This window comes from Pseudorca crassidens, chromosome 20 (assembly GCF_039906515.1).
Source record: "Pseudorca crassidens isolate mPseCra1 chromosome 20, mPseCra1.hap1, whole genome shotgun sequence".
Lineage (NCBI taxonomy): Eukaryota > Metazoa > Chordata > Mammalia > Artiodactyla > Delphinidae > Pseudorca > Pseudorca crassidens.
In genome coordinates, this window is record NC_090315.1 from 34,967,735 (window position 1) to 34,989,699 (window position 21,965).

The 21,965-nt window shown below is 51.9% G+C and overlaps 1 protein-coding gene across 1 annotated transcript in view; it reads left to right on the forward strand.

Annotated features, from left to right (window-relative positions):
- The first annotated feature begins 233 nt into the window (after positions 1-233).
- The window catches only part of NLRC5 (NLR family CARD domain containing 5), a 111,425-nt gene continuing 89,693 nt past the window's right edge, over positions 234-21,965 (forward strand). Inside the window, exons 1-3 of the mRNA XM_067719508.1 lie at positions 234-3,257; positions 7,350-8,354; positions 8,558-9,296. The gene's annotated coding sequence lies outside the window, so the exon portion shown is untranslated. The remainder of the gene's footprint in view (positions 3,258-7,349; positions 8,355-8,557; positions 9,297-21,965) is intronic.

Sequence of the window (21,965 nt, forward strand, 5' to 3'; positions counted from 1 at the left end):
TAAAAGTAAAAGAGGATTAAATGAGATGATGTAAACAGCATATAGCTCAGAAATATAGCTGAGATTATGATTATTAAGTTTTAAGAATTTAAGATGCGGGGTTCTAAGTTTGAAGGGATAGATTTTTTTATTGAAATATAGTTGATTTAAAATGTTGTATTAGTTTCTGGTGTACAGCAAAGTGATTTTTATATATATATATATATATATATATATATATATTCTTTTTCAGATTCTTTTCCCATACAGGTTATTACAAAATATTGAGTATAATTCCCTGTGCTATACAGTAGGTCCTTGTTGTTTATCTGTTTTATGTATAGTAATGTGTATCTGTTAATCCCAACCTCTTAACTTATCCCTCCCGGCCAGGGATAGATTTTTTTTTTGGTTTTGGTTTTTGGTTTTGGTTGGTTGCTTGGTTGGTTCTATTTGTTTTATTTTGCCTTTTAAACCTTTTTTTAAAAAATTAATTTATTTTATTTATTTATTTTTGGCTGCGTTGGGTCTTTGTTGCTGCGTGCGGGCTTTCTCTAGTTGTGGTGAGCGGGGGCTGCTCTTCGTTGCAGTGCGTGGGCCTTTCATGTCGTGACTTCTCTTTGTTGCAGAGCACAGGCTCTAGGCACGCAGGCTTCAGTAGTTGTGGTGCGTGGGCTTCAGTAGTTGTGGCCCACGGGCTCAGTAGTTGTGGCTTGCGGGCTCTAGAGTGCAGGCTCAGTAGTTGTGGCGCATGGGCTTAGTTGCTCTGCGGCATGTGATATCTTCCCAGATCAGGGCTCGAACCCATGTCCCCTGCATTGGCAGGTGGATTCTTAACCACTGCGCCACCAGTGAAGCCCTTATTTTGCTTTTTAATCCATTACCCCCTGGGCCTCTCACACTCCCATGCCAGGCCCCCCAGCAGCCAGCTGCACTAAAGGATGGACATGCCTCCCTTTCTGCTGTGGGTACAGCCGCGACCACCAGAACCCTGGCCGGGGCACCCTCAGTCACTGCCCTCCACGACCCCAGGAGTGGAATATGAACAGCAGCCAGGAGGACAGTAGCCCGCCAGGGAGTCTTCCCGTTCCTGGGAAATGGAGCCCATTAACGAGGCTCCCGAGCCCCAGCCTGTGGATGGGGGTGTTGGGGATTCCTGGGCGGAATCTCTGCCCTCCAGCCCCCACCCTGGTGTGGCCAATGGGCACATGCCTGCTCATCATACCCTCGCGATGACGGTGGGTATGTACCCCCCCAGGGGCTGGGTGCCCAGGGGAAATAGGCCCCCCCTAGCTGGGCCTTGGGAATCAGTGAGGCTCACCCAGCTCTGTGAGTGGGTATATCACGTGGGGCTAGGGAGGGACCTGCCCGGGAGCAGTCTGGGCAAGCCCTCCCTTTGTGGATAGCATCCTGTCACATCCTTGCGGCCATGGCTCCCTGCCTGAGGACTCTTGAGAAGGAGAAATCGGCTGTTTGATCTCAGCTGCTAAGGGGAATTCTTGGCCCCAGCTGTGAGGAAAACACCATATGTCATAGTTTTTGAAAAATAATACATTCATGTGACCCAAAATTCAAAAGGTGTGGAATTCCCCCACCCCTTTCTCCCAGACACCCAGTTCCTCCCAGTGGTAGCCCATGTTTTCAGGATCTTGTGTACCCACCCAGAGATACTTCGTGCTGATCAAGCCAAAGCCTATATATAGGACTCTTTTTTTTTTTACTGGAGTATAATTGCTTTACAATGTTGTTAGCTTCTGCTGTACAACAGAGTGAATCAGCTATATGTATACATATTGGGTCCACTGCCTTTATCTCCTTGGATGCAAAGGGCAACGGTCAACATTTTCCCATTTTACAGATGAGGCAACTGAGGTTCAGAGACAGCCAGTGACCAATCCACGGTGACACAGTGAGTGAGTCAAGGGCCAACTAGACCCGATCCCTGACTCCCAGTGTGTGCTCCTACCCACCCCCACTCGGGGCTCGGGGACTTGTGAAAGCCCTCTGCACAGAATACAGACCTTATGGTTTAGGTCCTCCTTCTAATGTCTATCAGCTTCATCATCTAGAATATGTTACTGCACCTCTCTGAGCTCAGATCCCTCACCTATGAGATGAAGATAATAACTGATAGCTCCTATGAGGTTATCGTAAGAACCAAATAAGACAAAGCATGTAAAGAGCTCAGCACAGCACCTGGCTTTTCTACGCCATTCAACACGCTTTTATTGTGGGCCTACTATGTGCTGAGCACCTACTGTGTGAGGATCCAGTGCAGCCGTGATCCTGGCTCAGGGAGCTCACAGCCTAGCAGGCTCACAATAAGAGCTCAATGAACGGTGGGTGTTATTATTCAGCAAATAGTCATCTTGCCTCCTGGTTCTGGGAAGCGGAGGTGAGAGCACCGTACCTGAGTCTCCACCCAAGTCTAGAATGTGGGACTGTGAGAGGAGGGGCCGGCATCTTGTTCCCCACCCTCTGTGTCCCTGACTGGGGTCACATTAGTTGAGCAGGTGCTCAGTAAATATTTGTGGAATGAATGTGCAGAGGCAAAAACCTTCGTGGAGGGGCTTCCCTGGTGGCGCAGTGGTTGAGAGTCCGCCTGCCGATGCAGGGGACATGGGTTTGTGTCCCGGTCCGGGAAGATCCCACATGCCACGGAGCGGCTGGGCCCGTGAGCCATGGCCACGGAGCCTGCGCGTCCGGAGCCTGTGCTCCGCAACGGGAGAGGGCACAACAGTGAGAGGCCCGCGTAATGCCAAAAAAAAAAAAAAAAAAAAAAACCTTCATGGAGGAAAGCCCCTCACCCCCCCGCCACACACACACACGCATGCACGGACACACACACAGATTGCTCCAGGATGGGAGGACTGACAAGTGACTTGATTTCCTTTTCTCTGTGACTTTTGACTATGCAGATACCAGTGTTATATTTTAAAACTTAATTGATTAATATTTGAAAATGGAATGGCACAAGAGCTCATCCATGGTGAACCATGCTCTGTGTCCTGTGACTGGTACTGAAGAGAATTCAGCATGGGAGGGGGCGGCAAGGACGAGGTACGTACTCCAGGAAGGCGTCCTATAGAGGGTGGCCACAGAGACAGACCGTGGCGCTAGGAGCCATGATCATTGTCAGCCTGGCTCCTGTTACCATCTTAGGACGTGGGGTTAAGTTCAGTGTGGCAGAACGCCATTCTCTCGGTGTGTCCCCAGGCCTCCTGCCCCGCTGGACCTAGGCTTCCCAGACCTCCGGAGCTGCAACTGTGAGGTGCCAGGTGAGTGCCAGCACGTCCCTCTGTGTGTTCGCCTGTCGGTAGAGCTCCTGGCGGTGCGGGAGGGGGACACTGACGGTGAGTGCGCTGCTCGGTCCTGGGTGTGGCAGGCGTTCACTCAGAGTTGTTGCCTTCCTACCTCTCAATCCTCTGGAAGCCAAGGACACGGGAACCCAGCTGGCAGGAGTGGTCCCGACACCCCCAAAATTCTGATTCCAGGCTACTGTAATCGCAAAGAGACCTTGAAGGGTATCAGCATGGGGCCGGAGGTGTACTCCAAGATAGCCCCTTGCCTCATTCTGCCCCAGAGACAGGCTGTCGGTGAGGGAGGGGGTTTGGGAAGCTCCAAGGAGGGCAAAAGCTCTGGGGAGACAGCAGGTCAATGGGGGCAAAGAAAGAACCCAAGGTGGGGAGGCCCTCTCACTGACTGCTGTGTGGCCTCAAGCAGCTCGCTTCCTGTCTCTGGGCCTCAGCCTCTTGCGCAGTTCAATAAGGGAGGCTAAGGGCAATGATCTCTAAACCAGAGTACGGAAGTGTGGGGCACGTACCCCTGGGGGCGTGCAAGATGTTGCTGCGCGGTACACAGATGCAGCGTTAAGTACCCTGGTACCAAATTCCAGCGAGGGAAAACCCACAAAGCTGTCTCCCTCTTTGAACTGAGTTTTGATTTACATGCAACAGCATGCCTCAAACTTAGGGTCATTGTCAAGCGAGAGTATCTGGCAACAATGAAATGTCTTCATTTTATTGTCATTATATGTTAGCCTCTTTCTATTTATGGCAAAAGAGATAACGTTTATTTTTACATACATTTGTTTAAGTAAAAAAAAGAATAAATTTTGTTTTAAGTATTAAGCAATTATCCAGATACATAGGAGAGGGCAAACATGGTGCCAGGTGGTAGAGGGGAGACAAGCAGAAGGTGGGAATCCTGGCTGGATGCCTGGCTCTGAACCTGAGAGAAGGCCGGAAGGGCAGCGAATTAGGCAAGACCCTCTGCCCCGGAAGTGCCTCCTGTCCCGTGGGAGCTGTGCAGACATGAGCTCCGCGTGGACCCGCCCACGGCTGCCCGAGAACCACGCTCGCTGCCTCTCTCCTGCCCCAAGCCATGCTGGGTAGTGACCGCGCCTGCCCCGCAGTGACCGCGCCTGCCCCAAAGGCATTTTGTACCAGGCGTTGTGTACCGAGTTACCAAGCCTGCCCTCCTGGGGTGTAAGTACCACCACCACTGCTCTGTGCATGCATCTGTCTGTCCACCCATTTGTCTGTCGGTCCAGGGCTCCTTTGGGGGGCACCCACTGAGAAGGAGACTCCCTGGCCAGAAGCCAGCTCTGATGCAGGGGCTGCCACACTGTAGCCCAGAGAGAGGACAGCCCTGGGCCGAGTGGAGCAATCCTCACTCTCTCCTGTCCTCACCTTCAAGTCGAGCTCTTTGGTGAGAAGGTCCCTGAGGGGCTGCAAACAGCCTGATGTGGGAGTTTGTGTTTGCCTGGGACCCAGGATCATTCTGGGGTTCGAGTTAAGTTTCAGAGCAGAGCCAGGTTGAGGGTCAGGTTAGAAGGTGAAGGTTAGGAGGTCCGTGTGTATTTGGTGTTGGGGATCCTTCCATGGCTGGAGTCGGGTTAGCATGAGCCCAGGATGGGGAGGCTCTGTCACTCACTCACTGCTGTGTGACCTTGGTCAGCTCCCCTACCTTCTCTGGGCCCCAGCCTCTTAAGGGCATAGGGAGGCTGAATGCAATGATCTCTAAAATGGAGGATCTCAAAGTTTGAGTCCCAGGACTAAACACTCAGTTTGTATTTAGGGGAGGAGGTGTCCCAGCACAGTGACGGGTGACGCTGGGCTTAGTGTGTGGCTGGGTTCAGAGGCTGCCATTTGACTAGGATCATGGGGTTCCTGTGTGTTGGGATCCAGAGGCTAGGGTATGACTGGGATCTCTGGCCAGGGTCAGGGGTCAGAGCTCTCTCTCTATGTGCCCTGAGCGTAGCCATCTAACTTATGCCAGAGTGAGGCCAAGTCCAACCCCTCACCCCAAAGAGGCTGAGCCACAGCTGAGGCCAGGGGACAGGGCACTGGTCCTGGTCCTGCAGCCCCTCACCACTGCCCTCCCTTCTCATGAGCCAGGAGACCACCAAGGTGATCCAGACAGCCTCCAGCGATATCAAGGGCAAAGGGCCATGGTGATCCTTGGCCAAGTCAAGTAAGGTCTGCACAAGTGAGTCAGGCCTGGGGTGTGAACAGTTGGGGACTGGTGGGGAGTAGCCTGAAACTTGCCCCCAGCCCCCAGAGAGCAAGGGCAGCCAGGAGAACTCAGACCTCCCCACCTGACTTGACACCACGGCCAGAAGCCTGGTATTGCACGACCTGCCCCCACCATGCTGCTTCAACCCACTCACCGTCCCCCAGTGCCCCTGTGGGGACTTATTGGAAGGTAGCAGTCTCTCCAACAGCCCCAGTAAGATTCGGGCCTTAGAACAGCCCTTTCTCTCCCCTACTGATGGGGTCTTTTTTGGGTAGAGGGAGGCAGGGTAGTAAGATCTCTTGGCAAACTGGGCTGAGGCTGTGCTATAGGCCAGGCGCCTTTACAAACAGTACCTCATTTTACCTTCAGCGCATCCCTCTACTGGCCCTGCTTACTGAACAAGGAAACAGGAGCTCGGAGAGGCTAAGCAGCTTGGAGGTCACACAGCGAGGCTAGCAGCGGCAAGCTCAGGTTCCAACCCAGGTCTGAGCAGTAGGCTTGGCCCCTGGAACACGACACATCCACCTTCCGGGCCCCTCAGGCTGCAAGGGAACAGATTCTGAGTCTGTATATCTGTGTGAGCCCTCAGGGATGGGGAAAACACTGCTCAGGGACCTAATCTTTGTCCTAAAACCTCATCTTCCCCAACCCCCCCCCCCCCCCCAAGGACAAACTCAATAAAGGTGGACTCTGATTTGCACAGGTAACCAACCTGGTGCTGGAGTCGGTGTAAACATTTTACTACCACTAGGGGGCGCTGGCGATGCTGAATGCCACCGTTACCTCTTGGGAGGAAAGCACCTGCCGCCAGCAGCTGGAGTGGGGGTATCCCAGGTCTAGTGGGGCGTCCAACGGGGCTGCCCCAGCCCTGCACTCTCTGTGTGACATTAGGCTTCAGTTTCCCTTCTATAAAATGAGGATAAAGCCATCTTAGACCTACATCACAAGAGGTCAGAGATGGCAAAGTTGCCTGGAGTAGTTAAAAGAGATATTACCCTGAATAAATCATCAACAATTCAATTAGACCAAACTTCCATAGAATAAATTTAATTAATATATAACTTATCCAAAATAAACATGGGTGGAGTAGAGATTAAATGTGATTGACCATGACTGATACTAGGTGAAGCTGGACTCAGCTCCAGGAGGATAGGGCAGGGCTTTGCCCACTGCATCCCTGGGCAGCGCAGGATGACAAGAAGTGGAGATGTAACAAAAACACCCCCTTGCCTCTTCCCAGGCCCCCGACGCCCTTCCTTATTTCCCTTTGTTCTCCCAGCGTCCAGATCAGCCACCTGTCCGTCTCCAGCAGCCAGGTAGAGTTGGTGGAAGACAAGTCCACCAATGTCTCCATTCAGAATGCACCTGTGATCTTCAAGGGGACGCTGGGGCGCCTGGAGATAAGCATTCCCATTCAGCTGACATGCCTCTCCCTGGCCCTCTCTGGGCTGAGGGCAGAGAGAGGGTCTTGGGCCGTGGCCTCCTTGCAGGTTGAGGGTTGATCAGCCTGTCGACTTTGAAATCGACTCTACTGACCTTCAGGTCAACACACACAGCTGAATATGTGTCCTACTCCCTCTGGGGAGGCAGAGAGGCTGGACTCCAGGAATCGGCCGCAGCGGAGAGGGAAGGCTAGGCAGACCGAGGATTCTGAGGCTGCCAAAGACAGTCCAGCCCGGGAAGTTTGCTGGCTGGGGGAGCCCAAAGCTAGCCTAGCTCCTGGCTGGCCTGGGCAGCACATGGGCTCTGCCTGGAGGCCGAGGCTGCCCTGATGTGGTGTCAGGGGACTCTGCAGCCTGTGATTCTGGCAGTGTGTGGACCAATGCCCCTGAATGCTACCTATCTTTCCACAGGCTGCTCCTGCATCTCCAAGGGGAGTGCAAGTAAGTATGCTGCCTCTGTGGCCCCCATTTCTACTTGTGCCCCTTCCTGTTAGCATGAGCCCCAGGAGTACGGAAGGGTGGTGTGTCCACTGCCCCTCCGAGGGTCAACCCCAGACCATGCCTGTGGCAGCCAAACCTGGGGGATCAGTCTTTTCAGTGGGGTCATTACCTACCTCTCCCCATCAACGCCCCCTTAAAGGCTGGAAAAAAATAATCGCTTACAGTTACTGAGAACTTGCTATGAGCCAAGCACTTTTCCAAGCCATTTGCATGGATTAGTTAATTACATCCTCACAACCCAACCCTGGAAGGTAGACTGTGTTATTAACCCCATTCTTACATATGGGCAAACTGAGGCACAGAGAGCTTAGGAAGGAAAGAAAAACTCATATCTGCTGGCATCCCAGGCATCACACAAGTTCGCAGCTACAATTCCTAGCCAAGCTAAGTAACTGGCTGAGGACACACAGCTCGCCACTAGGGGATGGGGGCAGGATTTGAACCCAGCAGCCCCCTGACTCTGGAACCTGAGATCCTGAGTACTCTACTCAGATCTTTGTCTTGGCCAACCCTCTGTCAAATTGCTGTGAGCATCCCTGATTCAGGCCCCTCTCTGCCCATGGAGCAGATGGACACGTGTGTGAATCTGGATTCAGGCATATCCGTATGTGTGAGTGTAACAGGTATGAACATCACAGGCAATGGGGCCTCCCGAGGGACTCTGGGCTGGTTAACACTCAGGTCTGAGGCTCCTTCTGAGGCTCAGTGTTCTTAGCTGTGAAATGGGGTTATAGCTGGGTTATGGGAGGATTCCAAGGCTGGCAGAGCCCTGAGCAGTGCCTGGCACACAGTAGGTGCTCAGTGCATGCACAGGACTGGAGCACCGCAGCACGCGCTCCCTTCAGGCCCAGGTGGACCGAGCAGCTGTTCGCAGACTTCATTTCCTTCACCCTGAAGCTGGTCCTAAAAGGACAGGTGAGTGCGGCTCGCCTACCCCTCTGGCCCGACCACTCGTTGTGGGGAGCAGTCCAGGGTTATGCCCCGAGGTTGGGTCCTCCTCCCCCCACTGCCCTTCCCTGAGAAACAGCCACCACTTCCCAGTGTGGTCAGCCCCCTGTGCCTATTCCCAGCACTGCCACCTCCACGTGGCCCTGCCCCTCTTCTGGTCTCCTTTCCAGCCTGGTGAGCCGCCTGCCCTGTCCGCCGCAGATCTGTGAAGAGATCTGCATCATCTCCAACATCATAGCCAACTTAGTCCAGACAAGGGCTGGTGAGTGCGCTTTGGTCTGCATGCCTTGGAAGGCAGTGGTGGGAACCAGGAGGCCACCTGTGGTCACTGTGAACCTTGGGACAGTCGTTGCCCCTATCTGGGTCTCACAGCCCCTGTGTGGCTCTACCGTTTGGTGATTAGTTATGCTCAGGCTATGGCAAGTCACTTCCCTCAGGGCTGCAGCCTGTCAGGCTGTGACCTTGGGCAAGTCACGTAACCTCTCTGAACCTCAGTTTTCTCATCTGCAAGATGGGGGTGATAATAGCAACTACCCCATATGGTGGTTGTGAGAATTGAGTGGAAAAAAACGTATATAAAATGCTTAAGATGGTACCCGGCCCAGTTGGTCCCTATTATTACTACTGCTGTTACTAGCCTGGTACCCCCAGCATGAGCATACTGTCAAGTACTTCTCAAGCAGCAGCAAACAACAGGTGAAAGCTAAGAGGAAGAAAGTGGTTTGGAGATCTAAGACTCCCTGAGTCTCTTCCCTCCCTTCCCATACGGCCTTGGGCTAAGGGGGAACTCCCACAAGGCTGTGCAGTGAAGAAAAAACTACTCAGGACTCAGTTTTCTCATCTGTCTAATGGCGACATCACCGGGCCTTTGAGAGAGACCCAGGACAAGAGGAGAAGGTGATCTGAGAGGTAGGAAGCACTGTCCTGTCCCAGTCCTAACACGAATACAAGCCAATGTTTGCAGAACGTGCTACCAACCAAATACTTGACTTAGATTAACTGTGGAATGCTCACAATCACCCCATTTTATGGATGGAGAAACTGAAATTTAGGGAGTCGAGGGGAACCCATCCCCCCTCCCCCAAGCTGGGAAGCAGAAGAGCAGGATTTGAGCCTGGGCCATCTAAAAATTCCAAGTCCCTGTTCTTACTACGTCATAACTGCTCCCACTGTGGTTGGCCAGCAGAGGGGGAGGTGGCCAGGCTGAGGGATGCGCCCGGCTCTTTGGACCCTGGCACGTGGTAGGTACTCAGTGAACAGAGGCAATAACGGACAGTGAAACCCACTGGGTAGACCCTCTGGGCTCCTGTGGGGGCCTTAGGAGGGGAGACCCCTGGTGGCACCAGGTCCGGGGCAGTGTGGACTGGCAGTGGAGGGGTGGAGGAGGGGGTGGAGTGAGCATAATTGCGTCTTCCTGTGTGCTAGGTCCTTCCCCCGACCCCACTCCCATCACTGGCCAAGCCTGGAACAGGAACCTTGCTCGTCTCTCTGGGAGCACCACGCCAGGGGCTGTGCCATCAGAGTGCACGTAGGCAAAGCTAATGCGAGGGTGAGGCCAGCCTCCCTGGACAGGCCCAAGCAGCTGCCAGAACACAGACAGGGCCAGGGGCCCGGGGGCCTCACCAAGGGCGTGGCTCTGGATGCAGTACCACTACACTCCCCCGCCACCCTCCAGCCCTCGTGCTGGTTCTGCACCAGGAGTTGGAAACTACCTCCCGAGGGCCAAGTTCGTCCTGCTGTCTGCTTTTATAAATAAAGTTTTATTGGCTCATGGCCATGCCCACTCGTGTAGATGCTCTTGCCTGTGACTGCTTTTGCCCTGCAGTAGCAAAGTGGAGTCGTTGCACAGAGACTGCATTGCTCACAAAGCCTAAGATATTTACTATGTGGCCCTTTACAGATAAAGTTTGCCGACTCCTGGTCTGGCCTGTTGAACTCCATGACGCAGACCAGAGCTGGCGGTGGGGGCGATCTCCAGGTTTCTCTTGGGAGAAGATTAGGAGGAAAATCAGAGTAGCTCATGTTACTGGGCGCTCACCCACTTTTACCAAATTGTTCCATTAAATACATAGCTCTGAGGTGGATGCTCTCATTGGAGACGAGGACACCGAGGGTGCTGGGGGTGAGGCTTGGTCCCTGCCCACGGATCACCCAGCAGTAGAGGGCTGGGATTACAGCCCACATCTCCGACTCAGAGTCCCACACTCTGAACCACTCTTCTAGAAGGGCTCCTGCAGGGCAGGGCCACCCAGACAGACAGAAGTTGAGAAGAGGGAGAATGACAAAGTGCACCCTGTGCACCCCAGGACCCATTTTACAGATGGGAGCCCTGAGGCTGGAGGCTGGGGGCACCTGTGAGTGTTGGGCAGGGCCAGGAGGAGCAGGTGACTCAGGGCAGGCGCCCCATCCTGAGGCTCCACCCTGATCTCTCCCTCCCCACAGCCAACATCCCCTCGGATGGAGATGTCGGGTGGACGTTTCCCTGACAGGATTGCCTGTCATCAAAACCACCCACCTAGGGTCCCATCACGAGGTGGGAGTGGTGGGAGGGCAGCCTCCACGCCCTCGCCAGCATCGTTATTTGTAGACTTTTTAAAGATGGCCATTCTGACCAGTGTGAGGTGGTACCTCACTGCAGTTTTGATTTGCATTTCTCTAATAATTAGCAATGTTGAGCACATTTCCATGTGTCTATGGGCCATCTGTTTGTCTTCTTTGGAGAAATGTCTGTTTAGGTCTTTGCAGCTCAGAATCTTAAGCTTGCCCTTGACTTGCTCTTCTCATCATCCCCATTACGGAGTCCCTATTATGTCCTCAGTATTTCTGGAGCCTGTCCACTTTTCTCTGTTTCCATCTCCACCTGGGCCAGGCTACCATTATCACTTGTGGGGACCCATCTACAGCCTCCTGCATCCTGACATCTCCTGAATCTGTTCCCCACAGTAGCCTCCAGAAGCAAAGCTGATTGTTCACTTGTCTGCTTAAAACTCATCAAGAATAGAAGTCTTAGGATAAAAGCAAAATTCTCTGACATGGGCTCCAGGGTCATGTATTTTCTGGCCCCTGTTTACCTCTCAATCTAGTTGTTTTGGACTCAGCATAAGCATTCAGTTTAAGGGATGGTGTCTTTCATCAGGTTTGGAAATTTCTCAACCACTCTTTCTCCAATTATTGTCTCTCCTCTATTTTTTCTATTCTTAACGTCTCGAATTTCCACTAGACGTATGTTGCGCCTTCTCATTCCATTCTATGTCTCTTAGTTGCTCTGTCATAGTTTCCATCTTTTTCTATCTCTATGCTAAATTCTGAATCATTTCTTCAATTATCTCTTTCAATTCACTCATTCTTTTTATAGCTGTGGCTCATCCGTTTACTCATTCACTGAGTTTTTCATTTTAAAATTAATAATTTTCATTTCTAGAAATTCTATTAAGTTCATTTTTTAAAATTGAAGTATAATTGACCTTCAACACTATGTTAGTTCCAGGTGCATGACATAGCGATTCAGTATTTCTATAAATTACAGAATGATCACCATGATAAGTCTAAGTACCATCTATCACCTGAGTTATTACAATATTATTGACTATATTCCCCATGCTGTGCATTTCATTCATGTGACTCATTTATTTTATTCTATTTTTTAATTTATTTATTTATTTATTTTTGGCTGCGTTAGGTCTTCGTTGCTGAGCGCAGGCTTCCTCTAGTTGTGTTGAGCGGGGGTTACTCTTCGTTGTGGTGCACGGGCTTCTCATTGCAGTGGCTTCTCTTGTTTCAGACCACGGGCTCTAGGTACATGAGCTTCAGTAGTTGTGGACCGTGGGCTCAGTAGTTGTAGCCCACGGGCTTATTGCTCCGCAGCATGTGGGATCCTCCCAGACCAGGACTTGAACCCGTGTCCCCTGCATTGGCAGGCAGATTCTTAACCACTGCGCCACCAGGGAAGTCCCCATTTATTTTATAACTGGAAGTTTGTACCTCAGTCTCCCTCACCTATTTCATTCATCCCTCCAGCCCCCTGCCCTCTGGCGACCACCTGTTTGTTCTGGGTATCTACGAGTCTGTTTCTGTTTTGTTATGTTTGTTCATCTGTTTTGTTTTTTAGATTCCACGTATAAGTGAAATCATACGGTATTCGCCTTTCTCTGTCTGACTTATTTCACTTAGCACAGTACCCTCTGGGTCCATCCATGTTGTTGCACATGGCAAGATTTCATTATTTTTCATGGCTGAGTAATATTTGTTATACCACATCTTCTTTATCCATTCAACTGTTGATGGACACTTAGGTTGCTTCCATATCTTGGCTTTTGCAAATAAGGATGCAGTGCACATGGGGGTGCATATCTTTTTGAATCAGTGTTTTTGTTTTCTTTGGAAAGATACCCAGAGGTGGAATTGCTGGATCACATGGTGGTTCTATTTTTAATTTTTGAGGAATCTCCATACTGTCTTCCATAGTGGCTGCATGAATACGCATGCCCACCAACAGTGCACAAGGGTTCCCTTTTCTCCACATCTTCTTGAGTTTATTTTCAAGTTTTCCTTTTCAAATCTATCTTTTGTTTTTTCCCCCTGGAGTCCTATGCTTTCATTATGGCTCTATTTCTTTAATCATTGAAAAATTAGTTCCTTTGTAGTTTCTTCCATGTTCTCTCATGTCAGAGCCTTGAGGTGCTTATCCTCTTGCTGGTTGTGTTTGCTAGCTCTCTCTCGTGGTTTCCTTGTGTGGCTTGTAATATTTATTTTCTTAGAAGCTCACCTTTAGTGGAATTTGGTTTTTCTGTGGACAGACTCTGCTCCCTGAATCACCCACATTTCCTTAGAGAATAATTTTGCACTTATTACTGCCAGGGACCCCAAAGGTTACATCATTCCTTCCTTCCTGGCTTTGTAGGTCCATTTCTCAGTTCAGAAAGTCCTGCACCATGCTGGCAGTATAAATGCATACATAATTCAGAGCTGCACATCTGAATTATGCTGAACCCGAGCTGCAGGCTCGGGTTCTCAAATTATAGCCTCCCAGACCCACCTTGACGTTTCTTGTGGCTTCCTTTGGTGGGTGAAGTCATTTGGTCTCCTTTTCACTGAGAGGAGGTATTTCCATCCCCCGTCCTCTCACTTCTCTCCCTCTGATAGTGTTAAAACCCCATTTTACTGTGGTCTGAACCCACATCCAGTGCCTGTCTCTCTGGGCCACCTTACTTATGGTTTTAGCTCTCATTTCCCTCTTCATCTTTAGTATCTGGGATTGTCCCTTTCTTTTGTTTGAGCTCAGCTGTGTATTAAATAAAACATTTCGTTGCAAGGTACCTATTGGTTCAATTTTTTGATGGAGAGAGGTCTCCCTGAGCCTAGCCCAACAGTCTGCAAATCGGAGGTCCTGCCCTCCTGCCCAGGCCACCTCGGGCCGTACTTCCCAGCCCCTGGCTGCCTGTGCACTCTGTGCATTGACCATGTTCCCCACCCACCACAGGGCTTTTGCACATGCTGTGCCCCCTGCCCAGAGGTGTCCCCTCTTCCTTGCCCCATCTGATTACTCCTTAGCCTCAGAGAGGGCCTCCCCATTCCCTAACTAGGTGAGATTTGCTCTCCAGGGCTCTCAAACCACAGCCCGGTGGATCCATCCTTTAAGACGCTCCTCAGGTGCCATTTTACATTTAGTTCTGGGATTATCTGATAAATGTTGAGCCTCCTGAAGGTAGGGACCAGGTCTGTTGAGCTCTGCGCTGCCCCGCATATCCTCACCCGGGGCTGAAGCATAGTCAGCGTTTCGTGACTATTGTTACACAAAAGCAACGGCGGCTTCTTTTGGAGGGTAACCATGCGCAGGTCCTTCTGCAAGTTCTTTATGTTGATTCTCTCATTTAATCCTTGCAACAATCCTCGGAGGTAGGTACTATTATTATCCCCATTTTACAACTGAAGAAAGTGAGGCACAGAAGGCCTTTCCACACACTAAGAGGTGGGCAGGGCAAGGGATTACTTCACTATCACACAGGTGAGAAAGCCAAGGGCCAGAGAGGGCAAGAGTGATGCCCAGGTCACTGGCAAATTAGTGATGGGGTGGCCTGGGCCCCAGCCACTGCCCTAGCTGCTTCCTTTTTTTCTCAGCCCTGGGAACCCCGAGTCAGCTTTGTCCCTTGTGTCTCCAGAGGCAGTGGCCACAGCTGTTCTGATGGGCCCCCATCCTAGCCACGGGACCCCCTCTGTGTCTCCCACTGCTTTCCCATAGCTTCCCCGCCAACCAGGCCCAGGTAACTGTCTACAGCCTCAGGATGTGCAAGCTCTACTGTCAGAACAAGGGTATCATTGTTCTCCACTGATGGTATAATTCCCCTCCCTACACCCAGGCAGCCAACTTTTTGTGGCTTACACTGTTTTTTGCCTGCACCAGCAGCATGTGGCATCTTAGTTCCCCGACCTGGGATTGAACCCACGCCCCCTGCATTGGAAGCACAGATTCTTAAGCACTGGACCACCAGGGAAGTCCCTGAGGCTTACACTTGAAGAGGTGAAGTGGGTACAGACAGAGGAAGGCAGGGAGATGGGGAGGCCGGTAGTTGGCAACCCCTCCACAGATGGACCTCTGAAACCTCCAAGTTCTTCTCACTGCTTCTGCTGTGACTGGTTGTTTCTAAAACATGGCTGTCCTCCTGATCATCAAAATCACACAATACAAGTTATGAATGGGGTACACATGGGAGTTTTGACAGTTTTAGTAATATCTTATTTCTTAACCTGGGTGGTGGGACGTGGGTGTTTGGAACATAGGTCCCCAAACCACTGTCCATCTCCATTAGGGCCACATGACTTTCCAAATCCAGAATTTTGTGTATTTTAGAAGGTAGTACAGGTACATGCACACTGGATATATTGCGGGACACCCGCATGGGGTCTGGGGTGGCACCCCACAGTCAAGTCCACTGACATTTCTCTGCATATGAATTTTCACATAAAGCAAGATAAGTACTATAAACAGCCTTCCATCCAAATGGCCAGGCTTGCTGACAAACTTAAGAAAAAAAACTTGTAGTCTTCAGAGTGTGTTTGATTTTGTCATTGTAGGTAAGGAATTGATGATCAGTACTACTCCTAATGCCCCTCTGCATGTCTTCAATATTTCTTCATACATGAAACGGCAGACAAAAGTAATGTAGGCACAGAGTGGAAAACACAGAGAAGTATAAGGAAAAAAAACCACCACGGTCATTCACAACCATGGCACACTTGTTGTAACTTAAGAGATTAATGTTGGTATATTGCTATTAACCAAACTCCAGACTTTGTTTGAATTTCACCAGTTTTTCCACTGATAGACTTTTTCTGTCCCAGGATCCAATCCAGGTTAGCACACTGCATTTAGGTTGTTTTTTTTTAATCTTTTTAAATTTTGTATTATTTACTTTTTTTTAATCTAGGAATCTGAAAAGTTTAGAGTACTCTTAACACCCAGCTGTAAACTCCACCTCCCAGAATATCCCATTTCATTTCCCCTCCCCTGACTTTTCTCAGAGTCCCCTGTTGTTTCTGGGTCCTGAGGACTTCCCTTCTTGCTTTTGAGTCTGACTGTGGACATACATGCTTTTTAGGAATCTATTAACCAAGACTTCTCTGTGCTGGAGTGCTTCCAGAAGGCAGTTTGGACTGGCTCTTAAGGGGCAGGGAGAGAGCCAAGCGCAGGTGTCCTGCCTGGGGAACAGCAGTGACAGGACCGGGGGAGGAAGGAAGCCCAGCGTGGCTGAGGGAAGGGTTGTTTGGGGGTAAAGGAGTTGCAGATCAGGCCAGGAGTTAGGTTGAGATCATGTCAAGGAGACTTAAAGGCCAGAAGGAAGCAGTAGAAGCTCCAGAAGGCTTTGGGGTGGGGTGTGGGAGGAGATGCCTTGGTTGGCGCTGGTGCGGGATGGCTGGATTGGGGAGGCGTCAAACTGAGCCTCTGCTAAAATGGTAGAGAGCGGCGTGGCCCTCAAGGGTCAGCTGGACCCACCCCTTCACTGTACAAAGGGAGGTCCAGAGGCTGAGAACTAGAAGGACATTTGTTCAAGGTCACATGTCACATTCATATCAGAGTCAACATTTTCTATGGCCCCAGCATTTTTATGTATGGATGGATGGATTTTCAACAATATCTGTTGAGTTCTTACTCTGAGCCAGGCCCATATGGTTCATGACTTTGTGAAGCTTATAGTCTAGGGGACATAGGCAGAGATAGATAATATCTAGCCAAACAAAAGACTATATAACCACTAATTGTGCCTGGAGCTATGAAGCAAAAAGGGGTGGGTGGTTGGGTGCTTATACAACTCCTAACCCCAAATCAAGAGGCTATTTGAAAGTTATCTAGTGCTATGGGTCTCAAACTTTGGCCTGTATCAGAATCACCTGCAGGGGTTGTTAAAACACAGATTCCTGGGCTCATCCTCAGAGTTTCTGGTTTGGTGAGCCTGGGGTAGGGCCTGTGAGTCTGCATTTCTAACAAGCTCTCTCCCAGGTGGCAAAGTTAATGCTCCTGGTTGAGGATCCATACTTGGTCTCTGGAATGTAAAAATGCAGCTAAATCCAGCTGCCAGCAGATGAAGTGTCACCTTGTTTTGCTGATGGTTTCATTTTGGAGGTGGAGGAAGTGAGCCATGCGGGAAAGTCCTGGTGCAGGTTCAAACCAGGAAGAAGCTGATGGGAATGTGGATGAGTGAGAATCCAGGAGAGGACGTGCCACAGAATCCCCACGCGGCAGGTCCTGGGGAACTCCCTTTTGTTTGTAGAATATCAATGCTAGGCTAACCCCAAGAGTCCCCAGGGTCCACCTCTCCCCACACCTCTCCCATCACTCAGCATAGAGAGTTGAGGGTCCTGGGCTTGGGGGTTGCTCTCTGCTCTGAGGAGGGCCCCTGCTCACAGGGAACCTGGTTTCTCTCCCCAGGATACCACCTGTGGGCTGCAGTCTGCAGGCCTGGGAGCCTTGTAGTTGCCCAGCCTCAAGACCATTGGGGATCTTGGACAGGGGATCTTAAGCAAAAGGTTCTGGAGCGACACCTCACTGGTTAATGCCGGACAGGGCGGGGGTGGGGCGGGGAGAAGGAGGCTACCATTCATAGCAATTGACATCAGGTGGGGTCATCAGTTACCAGGGAAACCAGCAGCTGGGGCGTGTCCCTCACTGACCCTCAGGTTAAGGACCATCAGGAGGGCAGTTGTTTCCCTTTAATAAACTAGCAGGTGGAGCCACTCTGGCCTAAGGATTAAAACAAGCACGGGCAGGGCGGGGCGTGGGGGGGGCGTGGGGGCGTGGGGGGCGGGGCAAATGCGTTAACGTGAGTGGGGTGGAGGTGAAGCGGGATCTGGTCAAGTACGGGATGTACAAAAAACAGGAGAACTTCTCGAGTGGCCTGACCACACACCATCACTACCACCCAGGCCTCCTGCTCCAGGAAGGAGAACTTAAGCCTCTTGGATTCCCAGTATGTCTGCAGAGAGGGGTGAGTGGTTGACTCAGCAAATCCCTCCCTTGTCCCTCTGATGTCAGGCACAGGATATTGGTGGGGAAATATGGCTCCTTCCCTCCAGGACTTAGGACCTGATTTCTGGGGGGAGAAGACTCCTCCTAGAGTCTTAATTCAGAGGAAGAGGCACCATGAAGGAGGGAGGGAGGGCATAGCCAGAGGAAGGGCCTGCCCGAGCCAAGGCCTGGTGGCTGGAATGGCAAATCTCACGAGAGAGCTCAAAAGGGCTCTCTGTGGACGGCCCTAAATATAGACGGAAACACTTGAAATAATTCCTAGAGTTTCTTTTCTGGGGGGTTGGGAGCACAATGGAGGGCCAAATTCTCATCTTTTTGACTTCAGGATTAAACTGACTTTTTCCACATTGACCAAGGTAGGTGGTCTTGGGCGCACCTGGAGAAATGAGCGCCATAGCGGGACTTCCCAGGCCGGCCAGTGGTCAAAGCTCCGCACTTCCACTGTAGGGGGCAAGGGTTCTCGGGGTGCGGCCAAAAAATAAGCCCCGTGTACCTCATGTCTTAAAGAAAGTGGACACAGAGTCCTAAAGGAAATCAGGCAACGGGACCAGATGATCCCTCCCTTATCTTGTGACCCTTCTGCCTGTGTGTCTGTTGGGACGACGCTGAGATTGCAGAAATGGAACCCTGGTGGTGTGGATTAAGGGGGCGGGGAGGGCAGGAGAGCACTGGCCAGCTGGCCGCTCGCCGGGCTTTGGTTCCTTGGATGGGATGCAGTCACAGCCCTCCCCAGGGCCTAGGAGGGACCACTCGGGAGAGGTACCATTTGGGGGGTGGGGACAGGAAGAGAGGGTGGGTTGAGATGGAGTTTTTCATGGGCATATAGATGAAGGCCCTGCAGGCTGTGGGGCCGTCTGCCCCATGGGTCACCTCTGTGCCCCAGGGAGCACTCACAGTGGGCTTGTCATCTGAGGAGCAGTGTTGAGTCTGCCCAGAACCTCCTGTGGACAAGGGTCACCACAGTGGGCACCCCTGAGGTCATGTCTCGAAAGTCTGGGCTGGAGGAGCTTTGGGGACACATGCCTGACAGGGAGGCTCTCATTCATCTTCTAGGCCCTTCCCAGGCGGAGCTGCAAGTGCCCCTGGTTCTCCAGTCATCGAAGCTTAGCAGTCCTGGGTCCCCTTCCCTCAAGGCGCCTCCTCCTGTGGGTGGCAATGCACACCCATGACTTGGCCAGAGCGTGGATCCCTGTTCCTGCTTCACTGGAGAATATTGTCTCTGCCACCCCACGGATAGCTCAGCCCCCCTTAAGGGCACGGGTCTCCTAATGGCGCCTGATGTGGCAGGAAGAGCCCTGGGCTGGGAGGCTCGTTCACGCCCGGCCCCGAGCCTCAGTTTCCCTTCCTGTAAAATGAGAGTTAGACTTGATGATCCCCAAATTCCCTTTCCATGCTGACCTTGTAGGGTATTTGTCCACATGAGATGACTCTAATGGCGGAGTCTCAGGCTCCATTACTGGGGTGTGCAGGGGGTATTCTGGAGAAGGCCCTGCCCAGAGCTTTCTGTTTCCCCACAGGATACGCTGAGCTGACCCTGCTGTCTTTTTGATTATCTGCCTGTGCGTGTGGCTTTGGTAGAGAGAAAGGGAGCAGGAGCTGGCTGGGTTTCTTTCTTTTTCTTTTTTTTTAAGGAGAGGTTTTTTAAATTTATTAATTAATTAATTTATTTTTGCCTGCATTGGGTCTTCCTTGCTGCGCGTGGGCTTTCTCTAGTTGCGGCAAGTGGGGGCTACTCTTTTTTTTTTTTTTTTTTTTTTTGCGGTAAACGCGGGCCTCTCACTGTTGTGGCCTCTCCCGTTGTGGAGCACAGGCTCTGGACGTGTAGGCTCAGCAGCCATGGCTCACGGGCCCAGGCGCTCCGCAGCATGTGGGATCTTCCCAGACCGGGGCATGAACCCGTGTCCCCTCCATCGGCAGGCGGACTCTCAAACACTGCGCCACCAGGGAAGCCCGGGGGGTTACTCTTTGTTGCGGTGCACGGGCTTCTCATGGCGGTGGCTTCTCTTGTTGCAGAGCACGGTCTCTAGGCGCACGGGCTTCCGTAGTTGTAGCACGTGGGCTCAGTAGTTGTGGCGCACGGGCTTAGTTGCTCCGCGGCATGTGGGACCTTCCTGGACCAGGGCTCGAACCCGTGTCCCCTGCATTGGTAGGCAGATTCTTAACCACTGCACCGCCAGGGAAGCCCTGGCTGGGTTTCTTAGCCTCCCCATCGGTCAACAGAAAGCGTCTCTCAGACCATCTCTCTTCCCTCCCCCACAGCACTGGGCCCTCTTCCCCACCCACCCACCGAGGTCCCATCTCCTGTTCTGACCAGCTTTCTGTATGAGGTGTCACCCATTCTGTGTTCCATGTGGTTCCAGTGCTGGATAGGAAATATGGGACCATAGGGGCTTCAGATCCGGAGGATGGCAGGGAGGGTAGGGGGCCCTCACAGAGGTCTGGTTTCTGGTAGAAGAGGAGGAGGATGGAGCCTCTAAAAAGCAAATCAGACTTTAACATGGAAGAGTAACCTCTTATGAGCACCAGCCAGACCACCTTATGATGCGCAAAGCGTGTCTTCTTCCCACTCAGGCTAGAATACAGAAGGTTTCTTTCTGCCATCTCAGTCTTGGGAGGTACCAGGCTCCAGGGAAGGTGTGTGAAGAAAATCCCTCGCTGCCACATTGGCCAAATGGAAGGGGGAAAAGCATAGGAAGACACTGGCATGTGCAGAGTCCCTAGGAGGAACCATAAGAGAGTCAAGAAACTTAAAGGAAGCCGGAGTAGCACGGAGAGCAAAGAGGAGAGGGAGAGAGAGGAGGTCAGGGCCCACACCATGAAGGTGCAGAGGGGGCCTGGCCTTTATTTTGACGGGCAGGAGAGACGGCCAGGAGGCAGGATCTGGGGTGGAGCTTCGCAGAGGGACACCTCTTCAGGTTTGGGAAGACTTGAGGGGAAGGCACCATCTTCTGAGCCCGGTTCCTTCCTCCTTGGTCCCCTCTAAATGCTCTCTTGGGCCTGTTTCTCTTCCTCCCTCAGGGTCCAAAGAAAGGATCTGACCCACTAAGCTGACCAGGAGTGCTCCTGGGGGCTGGAAGGCAGGGCCCCTGGCACAAAGAGTCAGAGTGGTTTCACCAGTCCCTAAGTCCTGAGTCCAACGTGGAAATTCCAGGCCTTGGGATGTAAGCCTCCAGGATAGTGACACCAGTTGGGAGACTCACTCCACTCAAGAGAGCACCCCCAAAAGGGTTGGGAAGCCCAGGCCCCCAACTTGATGCCCCAAGGACAGTGTCAGGATGACCTGGCAGCCCCGGGCAGCTCCTTCCCCAAAATGAAAACTTTCACCATCACAAGGGGCAGACAGAGAGCTTGCTTGGAGTCTTGCCCCTTGTGGACCCCAGCCCAGCTGGGACCCTAGAAGGCCCTGGGGCTCATTTCTGCTCCAGAAAGGTGCAGCCCCTCAGCTTCCTTTGCCGCCCCAGGCGCAGGAGAGCGTCTCAGCCAGGTCTGCACAGGAGGACTTACAGACGTGGAACCCCAGAGCTTGCCAGGACAGCACCAACTTGCTGGACCCCTCCCAGTCCTGGCCCTTCCATCCAAGCCCAGAAACTCAGACCTAGGCCTACGACAAAAGACCAGGAAGTCCCCCAGCATGGGTGGGGGCATTTGCTGTTTCCTCCAGGGAACAAGGGCTGCCCAAGGCCAGGTCCTGTGGAAGCACATCCTGCCCCCTGGGCTGCTGACCCAGGACAGGATAGGCCCCTGGTATTCGGGACCAACCTTGGGCAATGGGGAACGCAGAGGGAAGGCTTGGCCTTCAAATCTGGGTCCAAAGCCCGGTATCCTGAAATACTAATTTTGGGTCCCTCTGTGCCTCAGTTTCCTCATCTGTTAAATGGGATGATAATAATACCTTCCACATAGGGTTCTGGTAAGAACTGTGTTAGCCTAGAGGGAGTATCACATGGTGACCAAGAGCAGGGGTTCTGGAGCTGCCCTGCCTGGGTCCGAATCCCGGCTCCTGTGCTGCTAGCTGTGTAATCTCGGCATGTTACCCTCTCTGTCTCTGTTTCACCTGT